The sequence below is a fragment of the Plectropomus leopardus genome, chromosome 3 (genome assembly GCF_026936395.1).
Source record: "Plectropomus leopardus strain MGB_pleo_1.0 chromosome 3, ASM2693639v1, whole genome shotgun sequence".
NCBI lineage: Eukaryota > Metazoa > Chordata > Actinopteri > Perciformes > Serranidae > Plectropomus > Plectropomus leopardus.
The window spans coordinates 39236357-39257210 of record NC_142178.1 but is presented as its reverse complement, the minus strand read 5'-3'; the positions used below and the strand labels follow the sequence as shown (position 1 = coordinate 39257210).

Genomic DNA, 20854 nt, shown 5'->3' with positions numbered 1-20854 from the left:
GTATTTTATACTGTACAAAAAATAATAACAAAAATTTAATGTTGCTTCTAATCACTGACATATCACAGGCTGATGATATTTAATTATATAATTTTTAAATTTTTAAAATTTTTTTGAACATCTAAAAACATAGTGGCATCATGACATAAACCTGACATTTAAAGGGTTAAAATTCAGAAAATTAATAAATATTTCAGATTTATGATTAGGACTGATGTTAAAAAAATCTCAATGAAAGTAAAAAATAATATTAATGAACAATATTTTTTTTAAAGCTTGATTCTGAAAAGAGTGTTTAACGTGCAGAGTGATACAAGTGTGTGAGATATTAAAGAGTTAAATATTATATCTGTGTATGTGCAGAGTCAAATCTGTGGAGGAGTTTTGGTTTGAATCTGTCACAGAAAATCCTGATCGCCCTCTGACTGTTTCAGCTCGTGACTCAGAGTCTGTCTGAACTGAGCAGCACTGTTTGAGCTGCTCTGTAATTTAAGGGGTTAACTCTTTAAAACCTGAGCAAAGTGCTTTGATTCCATTCAAAAACACGGGAAAAATGCAACTTCAGAAGAAACAAATCAAGAAAATTACCAAAAAAAATTGAGAAAAACAGAAAAAATACAAAAAAAGAGAAATAACCTAAAAAAGAAACACCTGGAAAATAAAGATTAAACTTAAAATACTTTTAAATAGATAATTATGACAATTATATCATAGAACAGTTCTTACTAAGATGCTTTTTTGCCATATTCAAAAGAAAACAAAATAATATGCTGAGATTTTGAGGGTTTAAATACTTTTGAAGGCGTCTGAACGCAGCACAAGAAAAGTGATGTTTCTCCGGGTTTTAAAGGGTTAAAGCAGCAGCTCTGACAGCAGAGAGGCGTTAAGCTGCCGGCTGACGCCCCCTGTTGGCTGATTTTTAACACATTTTTGAACCATGGGTGTGATGAGCAGGCGGGAAATCATCCTGATTTGCCCAAAAAAGGTGCAAAGAAGCTTTGAGTCATGAATCACAGGCGGCGGCTGAGAGGCGAAAGGTGAGACACTTTAAAGTCAACAGCCAAACGCTGAAGATTTATTTCTCTACCTGACGGGAAGTGATGCGTGGCGTTTGAGCGCGTGCAGACGGCTCCTTCTGTGGGAAAAGAAGAAGAAAACGAGGGCCGTGTGAATCCACAGGGAGTGTGACCGCGGGGCCGAGGGGCCACAATCCCCCCCTGCAGGAAAATAAAAGCATGAAGCGTGTTATTGAAGGATGATGGTAGCAATTGAAGAAATGTTGGGTTTGGACACATCATGATGGGTTTTGGCGAAAATGTAGGAGACGCCCAAAAGTGTGAAAACATCTCAGCGGCCTCGGACTAAACAGAGAAAAAAAGTGTAGTGGAGCGTCTTTGATCGCCCTCAGACACGTTGTGGTGTTTTAGGAAATGTTATTATGTTTTTTGAAATGTTTTGTTTCCTGAGTTTTGGGTTGTTTTGGGTAAGGTAGTGAGGAAAGGTACTTTGTTTTCTGAAATGTTGTTGTCTTTTTAGATTTTTTTTTCCTAAAACGTTTTGTGTAATGTTATTTTGTTTTTTTGAATGTTGTTTTGGGTAACATAATGTTTTGGGAAATGTGTTGTTGTTGTTAATGTTTCCTAAAATGTTTTAGGGAAATGTTGATTTTTAGGAAATGTGTTTTTGAAGATGTTATTTTGTTTTTTAAAAATGTTTTTGTCTTCTCGGATTTTTTTTCTTTTGTTTTGGGAAATGTTGAGGTGTTGGTGAAAATGTTATTTTGTTTTCTAAAATGTTGTTTTGTTTTGGGAAATGCAGGTTTTGTTAGATGTGTTTTTCTACAATTTTGTTTTGGGAAATGTTGTTTTGTTGCTGTTTGTTTCTGTTTTCTAAAATTGTGGGGCATATCAGTGTTTTGGGAAATGTAATGTTTTTTTGGTAAATATTTTGTTTAGTGAAATTATGTTTTGCTCTGGAAGATGTGGTGCTTTGGGATTTAAATTTTTTTTTTTTTTTTACAAAATGTTTAATGTTAAGGCAAACGTCATTTTATTTTATTTTTCAAAATGTTGTGTTTTAAGAAATGTCGTAGTGTTTTCTGAAATGTTAGTGTGTCCGTACCAAAAATATCAACATACTGTATGTAAATCTGAAAATCAAACACATGCTGTCAGTCTGGTTCTGTACTCACACGGCAGCTGCCCTGAAGCCGCCAATGATGACGATGATGATGATGACGATGATGATGATGACGATGATGATGATGATGATGATGATGATGATGATGATGATGATATTGCATCACGTGCTGGCGTGCAGGGGGAGATGACCTCATCATCGTAGTGTTTATGGATCACTGGGCCGCTGGCCTTGATTTCTGTTATTGAATTATGGGAAATTCATTCTTTTTATTGAAGGAGTGGCTCCCAAAATCCAATAAGACAGTCAGCAGTCCTCCGGTCAGAGAGCCCTCACCATTCAGAAGCAGCAGCAATGTCATCCTCCGCCCGTTCGGCTGGTTGGAAACACGGAGGAGGTGTGAAGGAGGTGATTTCTGTTTCTGAAAACTGACACAAAAAGAAACAAAAGATTAAAAGATCAGAGATTAGAAGCTGATTTTTGTGGGATTTAACTCGACGCAGTTGTGAGCAGACAATACTGCATCTCACAGTTCACAGTGAAGCACGTTAGACTTCATATTCAATATTGACAGAATCAGTTCGGATGGAGGTCTGAAGATGCCTGTTTTTATGCTTTCCCATCAGCCGGATTTAAAGTTCTCATCAAACAGCAGACAGAGTGCTGTTTGTTTCTGTTTGCCGTAAAAACAGGAAGCCAATGAGGGACTAACTGTGGATTTTGATTGGCGTTTACAGCGGGCTTTATACCTCATTTTCCTGGGGTGTATAATATATGACGGTATCAGCTGCCTCTTTTCATTTCCAGCTCTTTCGCAGCAGTGTGATGCTCCGGTGGACGCATCGCTTCATCACACGGCGTCAAATATCATCCCGAGCATCGCGGATCAAAAAATGTTCTGGCACACAATCGCAACAATACAAAGTATAATTTTCTTGTCAGCTTTTTTTGCATCTGTTTGTGTTGAAGTTTGGCATAAATCGATAAAGCAGATTTTAGGTTTAGTAAGGGTTCGTGTTACGGTACAGTAGGGCACGGGCAGGTTGTCTCGTCTGTAGGTACATCTGCACATCCTGCCCGCCTCCAGGAAATTTCTTCATCTTTGGCACAAACGTCCCCTTTGACTCGAGGATGAACTGATTAGAATTTGGTGGTGATTGGTCAAAGGTCAAGTTCAGCGTAACCTTGCATCTGTCTCATTCTTGTGAACACGTTATTTCATGAGCACTTCGAGGGAATTTTTTCAAATTTGGCACAAACGTTCAGGTAAACTCAAGAATGAACTGATAAGATATTAGTGTTTAAAGGTCACGGTCACAATGACATTGGGTACATCCTATTCTTGTGAATGCAATATGTCAAAAACATTGTGCAAGAATTTCTTGAAATTCGACACAAACATTCGTTTGGACTTAACGATCAGTTGATCAGAATTTGGTTGAAGTCAGAGTCCTGCAGTCAGCAGAGGTCGGCCTGTTATCAGCACAATGTGCTTAAATTTACCTGAAGTTTGTTTCAGATGGAGCTTTTCATTTTTATATAATGCTGGAAAGTTTAATAAATAATAATAAATCACATGTTTATTACACTCCAACACACCATGAAACTGAGTCAGTGAACTATGAGGACAAAAAAAAACCCACAAAAAAATAAAAAAGTAAATATTTAAACCAAACTTAACCTTATGATATCTTCATATAAGAAAGTAAAAGAAAACCTTAAAGCTTGACAGAAATAATGATTTGATGTGCTCCAAAGATGCAGCGGGATCGAGGACAAATGTATTTTTGCTTTTGTAAACTTTGTTTGAAAAATGACTAATAAATCTACCTTCTGCCGTCGGTCCTCTGCTGCAGGAGTCTCTGGGGTGAACACAGGGGCCGAAACTAAAATCCTGCAGATGAACATGTGCAACTCAACCTGCGTGAGTCTGCTCATGAAACGTAAACTGATTCAACAGGAAAAGGCTGCGTATCTCAGAGCGGCCGCTTAATTAAAATGTGATAATGGGCAGCTGGGTTCACGAGGAGGCTAAAGCCGCGTGCTTAAAGGTGCAGTGTGTGCTCCCGTGGACGTCTTCGGCCCCTGGAGCGGGATTGATCTTTGGCTCGCACAGGAGAGCCCGGCCCTCTCTGGGCTTAAGGGCCACACACCTGTGCATGCATCGGGGCCGGATAAGCCCAGATTAAGCTAAAGTTACCAGCTCTCTGCCTGCAATGTCATTCAAAACCTCAACGGCAGCCGCGCGGCGGACAAAGCGCCTTTTGGGCTGTCCTAATAAACGCCATTAGCTTTGAGACATCAAACATGGAGGATTATGGGATTTTCTGGCCCGAAAAAAAAGATGGAGGGTCCGGGGGACTCCCTCGCTCAGCCGTCCTTTCTCTGCAGAGATTACGCTACAATTTGTTTTCCTTTTTTCCGCCATTTCGTATGTCCCCTCCTCCTTTTGCAGATTCCTCACACAGAAAAAGTGGTACAGTAATCCCCTGCAGAGAATCTAAGAGCGCAGTAAAAAGGAAGATTACACAGGGCTTTGTAAATTGTTTCTATACACATGTGCATGGGTATTTGGGAGATCTGCAGGGACTTAACACGAGACGTGAGCACACACACACACGAACACACACACACACACACACACACACGAGCATCATTTCTGTGTGCTATTCTTACTCTGCTTCTGTTGACTGAAACATGACGGCAGTTTAGCCTCACAGAGACTGAAGTCAAGGAGAGGAAACAAAGAGAGAAACAGCAAGTGTGATGTGACGTTTTAAAAAAACTGTGACGCGCTGACGTTAAACATTTATTCTGACGTATACACGCCGAATTTAAATGACCGACTTTCACAGTTTATTATTTTTTGTCATATCCACATCGGTTACAGAGAAGCAGTCGCTTAGTTCTCGGGCTTAACAATGAACATTAAATCAGTATGAAAATAAAACTGCATCAGTAAAAAAATGACAATCAAGAGCTTTAGCGAGATACCTGACTTACTTTGGTTGGGGGCCACTTTAGCAAAATGACAGGAGGGCCAGGGGCCAGTCGCAGCAGCTCCATACATGTTTCTGGGGTTTTAGGGCATTTCTCAGATTCTGGGATGTTTGTAGGATTTCAAGGCATTTTTTGAATTTTAGAACATTTCTAGGATTTTAGGAATTTTCTGTTTTTTTTAAGAACATTTCTTTGATTTTAGGACTTGTGAGCTATGATTTTAGAACATTTCTTGAATTCCAGGACATTTCTATGATTTTTAGGAATTTTCGAGGACATTTGTTAGATTTTAAAACATTTCTCGGATGTTGAAATATTTCTTGAATTTTTGGATGTTTCTGGGATTTTAGGATGTTTGTCAGATTTCAGGACGTTTCTCTTATTTTAGGGCATTTGTCAGATTTTATGATGTTTGTCATTTGTTGAGACGTTTCTCAGATTTTAGGACGTTTCGAGGATTTGAATGTTTCTAGGATTATGTGACATTTGTTGGATTTTAAAACATTTCTTGGACTTTGGCACATTTCTTAGATTTTAGGATGTTTCACTAATTTCGAGATGTTTGTCAGATTTTAGGATGTTTCTCAGAATTTGGGATGTTTATAGGATTAGGAGGCATTTCTCAAAGTTTGGGAAGTTTCTAGGATTACAGAACAGGTTCAAAAACCAAAGTGTACACAAAGATCTTGTATATTGTTTCGGTTTTGTACAAGACTACTTTTTGGCACAAGATGCTCCAGATATTTACATTTTGGACACTTTTCACAGGACAGAAACATAATGTGTTCATGTAAACTCGCACGCAGACATCCCTAAAACAGGGTGCTTCCTCTGTTTGGGCCCTTTAACATGGCAGCTAAAGGGCCCAAACAGACGCCATGAGGTCAGCGATAGTTTATGTTCCTGCTCTGAACAGAGTCATGTCTATAGTAATGAGCGGGGCCCCTCCCCACCTGAACGGAGCCACAAGTCAAGTCGTCCCTAACAGGAGTCAAAGGTTGGCTGCTGCTAATCCATGTAACACTAGGAGAATAATCCTCGGGGCTGAGGCCTGCCCGCTCCACTTTTCTTTTCTCCCTTTTGTTTTTCTGGAAAGTGATCTTGGAAAATGTTTCAGCGATGGCCCCCAGTCTGCAGAGAGAGGAGCGGGGGCCCAAACACAATTGTGTTTTTTTTTACTAATTTGTGGGTCGTGTTGTTTCTCCTCAGGCTGCAGCAGAGCTTCAGAAAACAACACGGAAACACCGAGAAAAGAAAGAAAGCGGATCAATTCGTTTTTTCACTGGGCTCCCAGTCAGTGTGGTTTTGCTGTTTTTTGGCAATATCGTATTTTGAAAACGCACACACACACACACACACACACACACACACACACACACACACAAAGTGAGGTGCAGACCAGAGTTGAATAAAGTCCATCAAAACTGAACACCTAGGACCGGTCCTCTGTGCTTTAATCAAAATGATTGAGCGCTGCTTTCTGAGTTTGTTTGCTTTCGTCCAAATCAGAGAACTGTTTTTTTACAAAGTTGCATTATTACCTGGTGTTGGTTTGTGTTTTCATGGCAGCATTTGCAAGCCGACCAAACGGACTTAATAAAAAGCCTTGAGCAAGAAAACCTCACGCCGTTGGTCAGAATCTCACGGAGGGAAAACTCTCAAAAGTTTGAAAAAGAGATTTTGGGATTTTTAATGAATTGTGTCATTTCAGAATAAACTTCTGTTTTCACAGGAAAAGAAAAGTTTCTGCTCGTTAGATGCATACAGTATTTTTCAAAATAAACTTTCCAAGTTGCTAAAACATCTCATATTTATATGTACTGCACCGAGTAACAAAAGCACATGGTCATGCTACTGCAAAGGGTGCCGTTTGGCCACATTATAAACTGACAGCGCCTGGCCACGAATCGCACCACCACAAAAGGAGCCACATCATGAACTGACGCCAACCAGATGCATAACATACTGCCACAAAAAGCTGCTGTCTGACTGCATTACCCAAACAAACATCATGCCGCTGTGCAAAGTCTACGATATGAACTTACGCTTCCTGGCCATGCATCGCACCGCCGCAAAAAGTTGTCGTTTGGCTGCACTATAACCTGAAGTGGCCCGGCCACGTATCATACTGCCACATAAGGCGACATCTTGCCGCATTATATAAACTGATGCCACGCAGCCAAGTATCATATTGGTGGGTTAAATTGCTGTCTTGTCACGTTATAAACTGAAGCTGCGCGGCTGCATACCATACAGCTGCAAAGGCACCACCAGATGATGTCAACTCATCACATGACCGGGCGTGTCATACTGCCATGAAAGGTGTCTTCTGCATCAGCGTTTGACGCCCAAATCACTGACCAAGCGGTGTTACATGGTGACTTGTAAAGGAGAACAGACGGTGGGTGAAGGTATCGAGTTTTTTAAGTCGTCTTCATATATTATTTCTTTTATTTTTATCATCTTTACTTGAAAACTTTATCCAGTTATTACTTAAACTGCCTTTTGAGATGCCTGTTAATGTCTTTATTTGCTTTTTTCTTGTTGACGATTCGCGCTCTCTTTTTGTTCTTGTCCTTCTCTGTCTCGCATGTTTGTGGACATTTATCCGATTATTCCCCGAGTTCCTGCCTTGCTTTGTCTGTCACAGCACTTTGTGTTTTTAAAGGTGCTACAGAAATAAAGTTGTTAATGGCATTATTTTTATCATTATGAAAAGTCACTGGTGTTCAAGTCAAGCTGCATTTTTTTTATTTTTTCAAGTTGAGTCCAAAGTCATCAAATTTGTGTCTCCGGTCTGTCTTGAGTCCAAATCACGTGATCAGAGTCCACATCTCTGCTTCTAGGCGTTAAAATAATCGACTTTTTAAAGACTCCTCCTCAGTTTGGCTGAATTTAGGACACAACATTTCTTTTGATGCGTCTTTAGAGACGTGCAGGTCTCGTCTCCAGGTGATTGTGACAGGTATTAATACAGGTAATAATGACAAATGAGATTCCTTTAATCCTGATGGGAGGCGAGCGCGCTGACGCCACGCTGAAGCGACGCAGTAAAGAAAGGCAGCTCATCTAAACGGCTGTAATCCCGCCGGTTTGATGGACACTTAAGCAAATAGATTCTGTGTTTGTACATCTTGTAAGGTATGGATTATAGGCTCAATATAAATCAGATAAGAATATAAACCGCAGATATTATCACCTGCAGGCGAACGGATGAATGACTCTGACAGTAACTTCACGTTTAACGTGATTAGAAACATTCCTCATGATGCGTTTCCTCACGTTTCCTAAAGCTGTGTTTCCCTTTGTTTTCTGCAGCTTCTATGCAAATAAATGCATCAAACACACACACTCGCACACACACTCGCACACACACACACACGCACGCAGCGTGGCCTTCAGGCAGGTGGAGGCATCGACACTCAAACCACGTTCAAAGGAGGATGCACCCGCTTCTCCCCTCAGCCGACATTGCGAAGGTCTCTTCTGCCTTAATCCTCTTTGACTTTATTCATGCAAAGGTCATCTCTGATTCTAGAAATGGAGGAGCGATGATGGTGGAGGCTCGCTGTGGAGAGCCTGGAAAACTGTGTGTGTGTGTGTGTGTGTGTGTGTGTGTGTGTGTGTGTGGTATAATTTTGGATGCATTTTGTTGTATTCATGTGATGTCAGAAGGTCGTAGTTTTCCAAGTTGGGACGTCGTTTTTCTGACTTGGTTTATGAGCTTTGAGGTGGAACGGTGAGAACAACGTGGAAGCTGCACAGAAGATGAGCTGCATTTTAATGCTAAAAGCGTTTAATAAACAAAAGGTTGAAATCTGTTTCCTTAATCTCATGATTGTCCATAATCGTGAAATTTGTATCTGTTTACATGTATCTTAAAGGGTTATTTTTCAAGTTTTTATGACTCTTATCAACATTGGAGTGGACAAACATGCTTCTCAATGCAATTCTGTGTTTAATATTATTGCAACGATCAAAACAACAACAAATAGTGTCCAGAATAACCTCAATCAGTGCCCAAAAAACCTGCAGAGTGCACACAATTTCAAACACACAACAAGCAGCAACATGCTGTCGAAAGTTTGTCTCGTGTGGACTTCAGGCATCTCCGCTGCAAACCAGCGTGGTCTGCCTGTGGCGAGGGGGAGGAGCTGTCTGCTTGGTCAGTAAGTGACATTTTAGTCTGGATATACTCGATGATGGTAAAGCATTCACATCGGCAGCAAATGCAAATAACTTTGGTCGTTTTGAGCGAACCGTCTGTTCGACTTCAGAGCCGAACTTCATAAAAAAAAACTCTCATCCATTTCTGCACACAGCAGTTTGTTTCTGCTGCCATCTACAACGTTACTGCTGCATCACACCCTGATTTCCCAAAATACAGGGTGGGCCGAGGGTCATAATTTCAGAATATGCGTTTGTCAGTCACATGTCACAAAAAAATGCGGCGTTAATATGAATTTGCGTCAACTCGTTATTAACGTGTTAACTTTGACAGCCCTAATTTCTTAAATGTGCTTTTGTATTTAATCTAAGTGGCTGTACATGGACAGCAGATAACATTAATACCATATTAAACTTAACATTTGATCAAAAGTTCATATTTAATACCTCAATTAACAAGAAAGTTTCTTACTCTGACGTCAAGTCAGCGACTTGTGTTGATTTTTGATTGTTGATTTACTGGCCTGGCTGCATCAGCTAATAGATGCATAAACTAAAATGTGCAACTACCGAAAGTAAATCATAAGCAAATATATCATTTTTTACTGTCACACTTTTCCGTGCTTTTCACATTTCTGCCGCCCTGAAACATTTTGCAAATGTCACAACTCAGCAACTCTGGTATCGCTTTCCCACTTGTAGTTACGACTTTGCAGGGCTGTTCATGTGCACATGTACGGTCAAATACGGTCAAAAAAATATGTCAGAGGAGCATGTGAAGGCAGCATGAGTCAGTTTCAGGATCATTATGAAGCATGTGACCTCAGAGATCGCTGCCTCCTCCCGAAAAGTTACTGCTGTCACAGCGTTTCCCCAAAAAGCTGTTAGAGAGAAAGAGTCATCTCATTATCTTGATTACTTTATTTATAGTTGATTCGTCTGGCAATGTGCTGATACAAGCATCCGTGCACCAGTTCACAGATTTAGCATCACCAGTTCAATATCTGAACAAATGTCTCGAGATAACGTAGACGGCGAGTAACGGACGGAAAGGTGTTTTTTTGCAGAACGTTATGATGTCACAGTTAAAAAGGGAAAAGAAATCTTCGGTTCAGCACATCAGCTGAACGTAACCGGTGCAGCAGCCGGCGAGCCACGCACCAGCAGCCATGTGCAGCACAAAACACACAGCAAGAGAAGCGGGAGTCAATTTAACCGGCGAGCAAAAGAGAAAAGGTCACTCCTGAGCAGAGACAAAGTGCTAATTAAGAGGAGCCAGTCCACTGCCTCCACACAGAGGCGGCTAAAAAGTCTTCATCTGTCATAAAAAGCCTCGGCGTCGGGACGTCAGCGAGCCGCTGAGCCGGAACAACACAAAAACCAGAGAGCTGCGGCGCCGCGGGGACCGCCGAGGTGCGAGAGAGGCGAAACACACTGCTGTCAAATTTATTCATAAGCTACACGTGAAGATAAATCACGGCCTTTTCACGGCTCTGCATGGCCTTTAATAACATTAGCACTTTTTAAGCTAATGTTAATCAGGCAACTTTCCTGGAAAATGAACAAAAATACCGTAAGTTACAGAGCCAGTCACTCAACTTCACTCAAGGTATAAAAAGCTTGACCCACTTTCCCAGGAGGAGCTGAATCAGACGTCAGCTTCTCTGAGGTTTTTTATGACTAAAAACGTCTTCAAACTCACAGAATATGCTTTCTGAGTTAAAGTAAAGTCACTTCTGATAAACCTTGAGCGGTTTTGGCAGCCAGAAGAAAAACATAGCATTGAAAAACTGTGTGAAAAAAAAAAGGGAAAAAGAAAAAACAGCTGCGTGTACAATTTTTGGGATTTGGTGGCCTCTAGTGGTGAGGATGGCGACACGTTCTCATCCCAAATCGTCACATGTTGCCGCTCTGTCAGTGACCTCCCACATCTATTTACAACGTTTTAAGTATCCTTGTGTCAGCTGCTGATGCTCCGCGATGCCGTTACCGTGATATCAACAAATGCACATGAAGGACTTGGGCAAGACTCCCGAGCTTCCGATTCTGCGTCATCGAATTTAATGATTACTGAGGGACCTTGTACGGTAGCCTCGGCCACCAGTGTGTGAATGTGTGTGTGAATGTGTGAATGTGACTCGTAGTGTGAACGTGCTTTGAGTGGTCAAAAAGACCAGAAAAGCGCTATAAAAGTACAGCACAGCCGTAGAGAGCTGTCTGATGCACGGTCCTCATGTTTACACGTTTAACACGGGTGGTAAGGCAGAAGAGGCACATGGTAAGGTGTAGAAAACAAACTCACACCCACACGGGAAGCGAACTCTAAACTCCAGCGCAGCTGGACGCTGAAGGCGGCTTTTGGCGTCACGCTCATATGCTGAAAGTACTGACAGAGCGGACAAATTTTTGACAGATTCGGAGTGAGAACAAACTGGAACCAACCTTGATTATCCACAGAGGTCGTTACATGTTGCCGCTTTGCAGTGACAGACGTCCGTGTCTACACATTTCGCACATTTTGCGCCTGCAGGTCATGTTTTGGGATCTGCGACGATGCCATGATGAAATCCCAAGCACAGTGGGATGACGCTGAGGCAACAAAATCATACGGCAACCAACGCCAGAACGTCAATGAACACGCATGCTATCAAAGAGGTGCATGGTGAGGTGAAGAAAAAGATTAGGTCCATCCATCGCCCCTCCGTCCGGCCCTGCAGGGACCTTCATGCGTCCTATATTATGTTGTTTCTGACTGTTTTAACCTGATGGCGTATCATGCGGACGTGACAGGCTCTCTCCGGCTGCATTGTCAGTTGACGTTGTGTTGGTATTTGATGGCTTTGTAAAGAGAATGCGCTCATTCATGATCTTTTTCATGTTTGTACTAGAAGTAAGAATTATTTCATGATAAAAACACATTATTGGTGTATCAATCCCTCAATATATCAACACTTCTTTATCCTAACTCGTCACATGTTGCCACTTTGTCGGTTGACATCCTCGTCTCTACGTATCCTTCTGCATCCACTTATGACATTTTGGGATGCAGTTAACGTGATGTCAACACAAGCACATGGTGAGACGATACAACACATGGTTATGTTTAGGCAACAACAGCATATGGCAACCAACAAGAGGACGTCAACAAACGCACGTGCTGGTTCGGATGAGGCAAAAGAGGCACATGATGAGGTGCAGAAAAAAACAAGAAGCAGGAAGCGAACACTAGACTCCTGCATGAAAGTCCAGGTTTGTTGGATCCATCCACCTCTCCTCCCGCGAACCCTTTAGGGACCTTTTTGATACTCGATGTGTTGCTTCCACCTGCTGCTGTTCTGCAGCATATCACACAGATCCAACTGCAAAACCGCTGCAAAAGTGGCAGGACGTGACGACTTCAGAGGAAGAGATGGTGCTGTTCTGTGATTCTGTTCATGCTTAGCGACTGTTTGGTGCATTTTTTTTGGTACATTGAAAAAAAATCTTTTTTTTTCACCTAAACACAGAGTGGCATCATGACAAAAACCTGGCATTAAAAGAATTAAAATTCTGAAAATAATTAATATTTCATATTCATGATTCATGACTGATGTTGGTTAAAAAAATAAACGCAGTAAAAGTAGAAAATCATATTAATGTATTCTATCTTTTGAAGTTTGTTTCGATAAGTTTTTTTTTGCGCAGAGCGATACAAGTGTGTGTTAAATTAAATCGGCTCTAAGGGTTGAATATATGCAACATGTGGACAGAATTTTTTTTAAATTTATCACCATATTATTGATTTGTTACACCATTTTTGCAAATGTCTTTGCCGTCTCCTACAGTAGCATCTCACACCACAGTGCTTCCGCGATCTCCGGTGCACTGCTTTGTGTTATCCATATTTTTAAGTTTTCAGAAAATGTGCACAAAAACTGACAAAATGAACGTCAAGTTTGGACAGAAGACTTTATTTATGTCTATTTATCTATCAAACGTTGAGCAAAAATGAGGCCAAAATCTCCTGATGAGAAACTCCAATCTGAACTGCGTCCCTTTCAAAACGTTAAAATGATACATGTGAAACGTTTAAACGCGGTTTGCAGAAACACACCACGCCAACATTTTCTTCAGGCCGAATGTGAAGCTGTGATGAATGTGTTTGATATTGTGCGTTCACATCACCGCTCCTGCGCTCCGTCTCACGCCGTGATATCCGATGGAGTCATTTAGACAGAAAAACAGCTCCAGCTAAACTCTTGTGCTTCCTTTGATGCCAAACATCCACAACTGGCGCTCGCTGTAATTTGCCCTCGCCAGGGTCTTTTCACAAACACAGCGCGGTCCCTGTTTGCCTGCTTTATTTGCTCTCATTGTTGTGTGTGTGGTTGTTTTCTCTCTTCTTCTTCCTCTCATCTCTGCAGTTTGATTGTTTTTCGGTTTAATCGCGGCTTATTCACGCGCCTTGTTTCCCTTCCTCGTGTTGTCATTTCATCCTCCTCCTCCTCCTCGTCTCTGAGGGCTTGTTTTCTGTTCGTGCCGTGGCTCTTTTCATGTGTCCCTCGCCGGCAGAAATTGACGCTTAAATACACAGGAGGAGAGAACAAAACAAACAGGCAAACAGCAGCCAGAGAACAGATGCGGAGCGGCCGCGGCTCGCTCTCTAACTGTGTGACATTGGAGAGAAAAGTGATGGTGCAACACGGTGAAACATCCAAAAGACAAAAGACTGAATGCAGAGCCGAGGCTGCGTTCGCACTGTACATGAGCTTCACATGAGAGGCAGATAAAGGCTCTCTCACACCCGACTTTAAATCCAAGAGGATAATTCCAGCTGATTACAGCTTTGCTCATATTGTTGGAGCGTTTGTGATCTTTACAGCACACAGTTTGGGTGATAATTTTACTGATTTCTCTTCCAAATAAGTTTGGCGAACAGGGGTTTTGTTAACATTGTGTTGCTTTTGTTTTTTGACACGTTGGAATTCAACTTTGTCAGTGTGATGTTTTTAAAACTGACTGAAAGTAAGGCACTAAAAAAGGCTTCAGAGGCTGAAGTGTCCCACACAGTTACACTCAAACATGTCTGAAATACTGCAAACCCTGGACAAAACATGCGGAGGTCAGAGCCTCCGCATGTTTTGTCCAGGGTTTGTTGGATCCATCCACGGCCCCTCCCACCCGCCCTTTAGGAACCTTTGTGATACCTGACTTTTCGCTTCAACCTGGCTTTGTCCTGCGGTGTATCATGCAGACGCAACAGGTGCCATCCAGCCACGTTCTCAGCTGGTGACGTCCAGCGGCTTATCATGCAGACGCACGCAAAAGGTAGCTCTTGGCGTCGGGATCTTACGCCAAAAACACAGCAAAACTGGTGGTATTTGACAACTTTGGCGTGAGAACGGGCTGAGGCAATGATGTCTTGATCATTTTGGCTGCCTTCATGCATGTGCGTGTGTATTCTTGTTTAAGTATACACATTCAGACGGGAAGCAAACACCAGACTCCTACATGAAAGTCCGGGTTTGTTGGATCAATCCACTGCCCCTCGTGCCCTATAGGGTCCTTCACGATGCTCATAGTATATCGTTACCAGCAGTGTTTCAACCTGACACCATCCAGCCGAGTATCATGCAGACACGACAGGATCCATCCGACCGAGTTTTCAATGAACGTTGTCTGTCTGCATATCATGCTGCCGTGGCAGGTGCTGTCCAGCCATCTGGTGGCGTAAATAACACCAAGATGTAACAGTCCGAAAAGGTTCGTTTAGTCTCCAATGAAACTTATTAGACTTATTCTTTTCTTATCGGCAGACTATTAAGTCGTCAGTACCTGAAACCTGTATTTAACAGCTGACAGGACATGTCAAAACAACATCATGTGACTCATCTGAGGAAGACAGCAGTGAAACATGTCAAGTATAAAACAAAGAAAGACTTCATAAAGTCATGAGAAAAGTCGTTAAAAAGGTCATAAATAAGGAGTTAAAAAGAGTAAAAGATAAGATAAAAATGTTGGCTTAAATGTTTTGCTTGTAATGTTTGTTCTCAATTTAATTCAGAGAGTAACACCAGTCCAGTGTAGCTGAGGGCATTGTGGGAAATGTTCATGTGGCGAGGTCATAGGTCAGTAGCATTATGGGTAAGAGCACCATGGCTGCAGACGATGAATGTACGACTCCAGAGTAACGATAATCTACACGTCATCTGAGAGGCGCAATTGTTCCTTAATTTGTTTCATATCATGTATAAAGTTGTTTGTGTTTGTTACGTGGACATTAGTGGTGCATCTTCTGGACATTTTGTTTTAATTTCGGTGCTTTGTTGTGCTGATTGTAACCACTTTCTGATGGACAATGTGTTGAGAGTGAATGAAAAATCTATGTTTGTCAAATCTTTGTGTCTTTTATTTTTATTATAGTTTTCATCGTGTCTGAAAGTGCATGACTGTTGACAGTGAGGAAACGAAGAGGAGAGTGAATAAATCCTCAGAAAACATCAGTACAAAGCGTGGCCTTTACTTCTCTGGACCGGTGTAGCTGCAAGTCTAACACCAAGAACGGTTCTGTCCAGGTTCTGTCTGAGCTGAGTCTCACCTGAGTATCTTGTAGGATGTGAAAGGTGGCTTTTGTCGTTGGGATCTTATGCCAAAAGCTCAGCTAAAGCGGCAATATTTTCTGACTTTGGAGTGAGAGCGGGCTGAATGTAGACCACAGTCTCCTGTGTCAAAGTCTAACATCCAACCACTCATTGAAGAAGAAGTTTTTTAAACAAAGTTTAAAAAACGAAATTACATTTGTCCTTGATCCTGCTGCATCTTTGGAGTTGAAGGGTGAGTTGATTAAAATCAGCAGCTGCTTTGAAGATACCATCCAGTTGCATGGGCATGTTGCTGCTGCTGGTGGCATCATTCAGTTCCTGCAGTGCATTTTTTGGCATATCCTGTTTCTGGTTATCCTCTCACAGTCCGCTGCATTCAGTCCAAACTCCACACAACTTTTCCCGATGTTGACAAGGGGCCATAGGGTCGGAAAAATAGAAAAATCGAGCAAAAACGAGTAAAAAAGTACCAAATATTTGAGGAGCTACAGGCTGCTGCATCTACACGCACATTATCAACTTCACACCTTTTTCTGCTCTTACCTCTGGTAGATAAGACCACAGGTTACACGCCACGCAGACCTAAATAATGTGATTTAAAGATGTTAAGCATTTTTTTAAAAATCAACCATTGCTGTCATTTTTCGGTTGAGGACCATCTCTTTTTACTACCTCTTCAATTTCATAGCCTAAAAGTCACTTTGTCACCTCAGCTGTAGGTTTGTTGTCACAGTGTAAGAAAAAGTAAAAAATTTGGCTTAAACTTTGGGGGAACATGTGTCCAAAGATAAATTCATGTTTACATGAAGATCGGGATCATATCTATCCTGAACCATCAGTTTAAAGATTGGAGGACTTCCACTGTGGATTTTTAAACGATGTTTCTGTTGCTTGCTATTTTGTCAGAATTTTTTTTTCTTTTTTCTCGTGAGTGCCAAAAAACCCAAAATCCTTGTTTGGGAAAACCTCTCTGGTAACAATCCTGATTTTCTGATTCTGATTTTCTGATTTAATCACTTTTTGGTACAACTTCAGATGATAAAAGTCGATGTTTTGGAGAGTATTTCACAGAATCCGCCGCTGCTCCTCGATTCTCCGTCTGCCGTCTCCACCCAACAATCTTATCAGAGTTTCTGCAGAATGGACTCCGGAGAGCGGCGGGGAAACGGCCTGCGGAGGATGTGAACCACACTGCGCCCGACACCGCGGACAGATAACGGTTTATCTGTTGGACGTGAAAGCCATCCCGCCATAATCGAAAGGAGAAGAGGCGAAGAGGGGGAAAGAAACGGAAAGACGAAAAGAGGCAGAAGAGAGAGTCCAGGTGAGTCAGAGGTAACCGCCTTTATTACAGCGCCGGAGCCATTACATGGCGGCGGTCTGAGCCGAGCCGGGCCTTTCAACCGGGAGGTAAATTTAAAGTAAGGCAGGTGATGAAAACGATAAATAAAAAAGGCATCCTGGTATCCTGCCACTGCAGAGCCACTTGACATTTCTGATGACATTTGAGCCCGTTTGAATCTGCTCGAAAACGCGGCGTTTCATCCCCGACGTATAAATGCTACACTTTAGAAAAAAGAAAAAAAACCTCCTTATCTGCAAAGATTATGCCGCCGTATTATGTGCGGGTATTATGCGGCGCTAATAGTGCATGTAGATACTTCACAAATGATACTAAAAATGCCTCGCATCACACACAAGGAGGATTTGGCCCTTCGGTAAAAAGAATACTTCCGAGTATGCAAATGCCCACAAAAAGAATTAGGGCTTAACAGATTTGACTCACTCAAACAATGGCACGCGGCTCTTTTCCCAGGATGCAACTGTCCGTCAGTTTGCAGGATTAAGGCTCTGGGTTGTGACAATGTGTTGAATGAAAAAGGACAAAGAGACGCCTCCTTTATTACAGGGATATGACTATAAATGCTTCTCTTATTATGCCTGTGAATGATTGAAGCCTGAGGAGAGGCAGGCCGAGGCGGCGCACTGCCCCCTGTAGGCTCATCCCCATCACTGCGGAGCTCCTTTTTATTTTATTTTTTATTTTTTTATTTTGGGAGCGTCTCTGAGTGTCGGCGCTGCTCCTGGGGAACATGCTTTTATGTGCTGAGTGTAGGACGACTGCAGAGCTGAACTGACTCCTGCATCATGGAGAGGTTTGAGCTCGTCGTCACGGTGATGGAGCCAAAAACATGAGCTCATAGACTCAGAAATAAAAGCACACAACATGCACTTCGATTATTAATTTTATTATTATCCTCATACTTTAGGACCCACTTTAATATTGCTCACACTCGTACCGCTCTGCGTACAAAATGCACTTATACATTCATATTATTTTCTGCTTTCATTTACTTTCATTTTGACCAACATCTGTCCTAATCAGAAATATCAAATATTCATTAATTTTCAGAATTTTAACCCTTTAAATGCCAGGTTTTTGTCAAGATACCACTATGTTTTTAGATTAAAAAATTATTAAAAATATACTAAATGCTAAGTAGATTTTTTTTATCATCAGTAATTAGCAGCATTTACTTTTCTTCATTATTATTTTTTATTTTAAAAAATGTATACATTCATATTTTTTTTCTACTTTCATTGAGTTTATTTTTATTTTATTTTTTTTTTACCAACATCAGTCCTAATCATAAATATCAAAAAATCATAATTTCTCAGAATTTTAACCCTTTAAATGCCAGGTTTTTGTCAAGATACCACTATGTTTTTAGATTAAAAAAAAAAACAAAAAACACTACACGCTAAGATTTTTTGTAGTTGATAAACAAAGCCTGGGATACGTCGATGATCAGCAGCAACACTGATTTTTTTTCGTTATCGTTTTTCATGCAGCGTCAAATACTCACACTCACAAAACTCTGCACACAAAATGCACTTTTCAAAAATCGAATTACAAAAAAATATTATACATCAATATTATTTTCTGCTTTCATTGAGTTTATTTCTTTTCACCAACATAAGTCCTAATCATAAATATCAAAAATGCATTCATTTTCAGAATGCCAGGTTTTTGTTATGACGCCACTATGTTTTAAATGGAAAAATAATTATTTATTTTCAGTATACTACATGCAAAGCAGATTTTTTAAGTCACAGCCTGGGATATGTTCGTGACTAGCAGCAACATTGATTTTTACACATTATTTTTTGTGCAGTGTCAAATATTCTCTGCTCTGCAGACAAAATGTGCTTTTCAAAATCAGGCTGTAAAAATACACATTAATATGATATTTTACTTTTTTAACCTAATCAAAAATATCAAATATTGACTGATATTCTGAATTTCAACCCTTTAAATTCTTGGTTTTTGTCATGATGCCACTGTGTTTGTCACTATGTGATGAAAACAAGCACAAAAAGTTATTATTAATATACTAAATGTAAAGTAGATTAAAAAAATAACCACACACACTGTCGCCAAAACTTATGACATATGCATGAGCACAGCATAATTTAGGAAGGTTAGTTAAAGATATAAAGACACCATTTGGGCTGAAACTTTTTTGTCACTACAGACAAAACTGGACGTGTCCCAAACCTCCTTTAAAGGAAAACACCCCAAAAAATGACCATTTGTGTGTTTCTCACTCACCCCGTGTTACGCTGAATTCATGATGAAAACTTGAGTGTGTGTGTGTGTGTGTGTGTGTGTGTTTGTGTGTGTGTGTGTGTGTGCAGAAGCTCAATGACATGCAGCTGGGTTGATCAGCTGCAGCTGCAGCTGATCTCATTTCATGTTTCCCAGTTTCTTTCAGAGCTCCCAAACTTTTATTAAAACACCAGCCTAGATGGTTTTGTTTTAACTACAATTTTTAGTTTAAGTTGTTTTATTAATTTTCAGAATTTTAACCCATTAAATGCCAGATTAATGATGCCACTATGGTTGAAGATGGAAAAAAAACACAAATATGATTTGTTTTAAATATACCATTTATTTATTTTATTTTATTTTTTTGCTGCTGACAGTCTGGGATATTTCAATGATTAGCAGCTACAGTGATTTTTATATATTATTTTTTGTGCAGTGTCAAACACTCACTCACAGCGATCTGCAGACAAAATGTGCTTTTTGAAATCAGGCTATAAAAAAAATATTCATTAATATACTTTTCTACTTTATTGAGTATATTAAAGAACAACCAACATCATAAATATCAAATGTGATTTAAAGGTCAGAATTTTAACCCTTAAATGCCAGGTTTTTGTCATGATGTCACTGTTTTTAGATTTAAAAAAAAACAACCTACACAAAAATCTCAATTATTTTCAGTACTACATGCTAAGCAGATTTTAATTTTGCGGCACCACTGTTGTGACAGAAATAGCATGTATTTCCTCCATCTGCCAAATATGGTCAAAATGACCTCACCAGGTGGAAAATAGTCAAAATGACAAATTCATTAAATATTCATTAATTTTCAGAATTTTAACCCTTTAAATGTCAGATTTTGTCATGATGTCAGTATGTTTTAAGATGAAAGAAATACAAAAAATGAATTATTCGCAAAGTCAAATATGGTCAAAATGACCTCATCAGGTGGAAAATAGTCAAAATGACAAATTCAGAGTCAAAAGCCCAGAATGACATCCAGAAATAAAACAAGTCCTGTTTTTCTGCTCTGATGGCTGTGGGATCAAAAATGTCAGTTTGAATGGGTTTCAATGGAGCATTTTTGGACCTGAACAGTCTGAATGTAACTATTTAGTTTCCACAGTGTATTTTAGACTTATTGTAGGAGCTGAGCTGCAAATTCACTGATTACACTCAAATACACAATCTGGACTACATTTAGGACACATGCATCAACACACACACAGTTATCACAACAGGAAGAAGAAAAGAGACTAAAATGCACCAAACAGTCCCTGAGGGTTAACATTTCCATGCTGGGCGTCAGGATGTGTGTGTGGAGCTGCAGGTTGCTGCGGCGGTCAGTCGTCCTGCT

General features: G+C 40.6%; 1 long non-coding RNA gene across 1 annotated transcript; it reads right to left on the bottom strand.

The window, feature by feature from the left end:
- Positions 1–1071: 1071 nt before the first annotated feature.
- On the bottom strand, positions 1072–19535 carry LOC148190076 (uncharacterized). The gene is made up of 4 exons (XR_015776158.1): positions 19501–19535; positions 2476–2567; positions 2192–2377; positions 1072–1217 (listed from the first exon to the last, which is right to left on the bottom strand). It is a non-coding gene; the product is annotated as an uncharacterized LOC148190076 (long non-coding RNA).
- Between the last annotated feature and the right edge of the window lie 1319 nt (positions 19536–20854).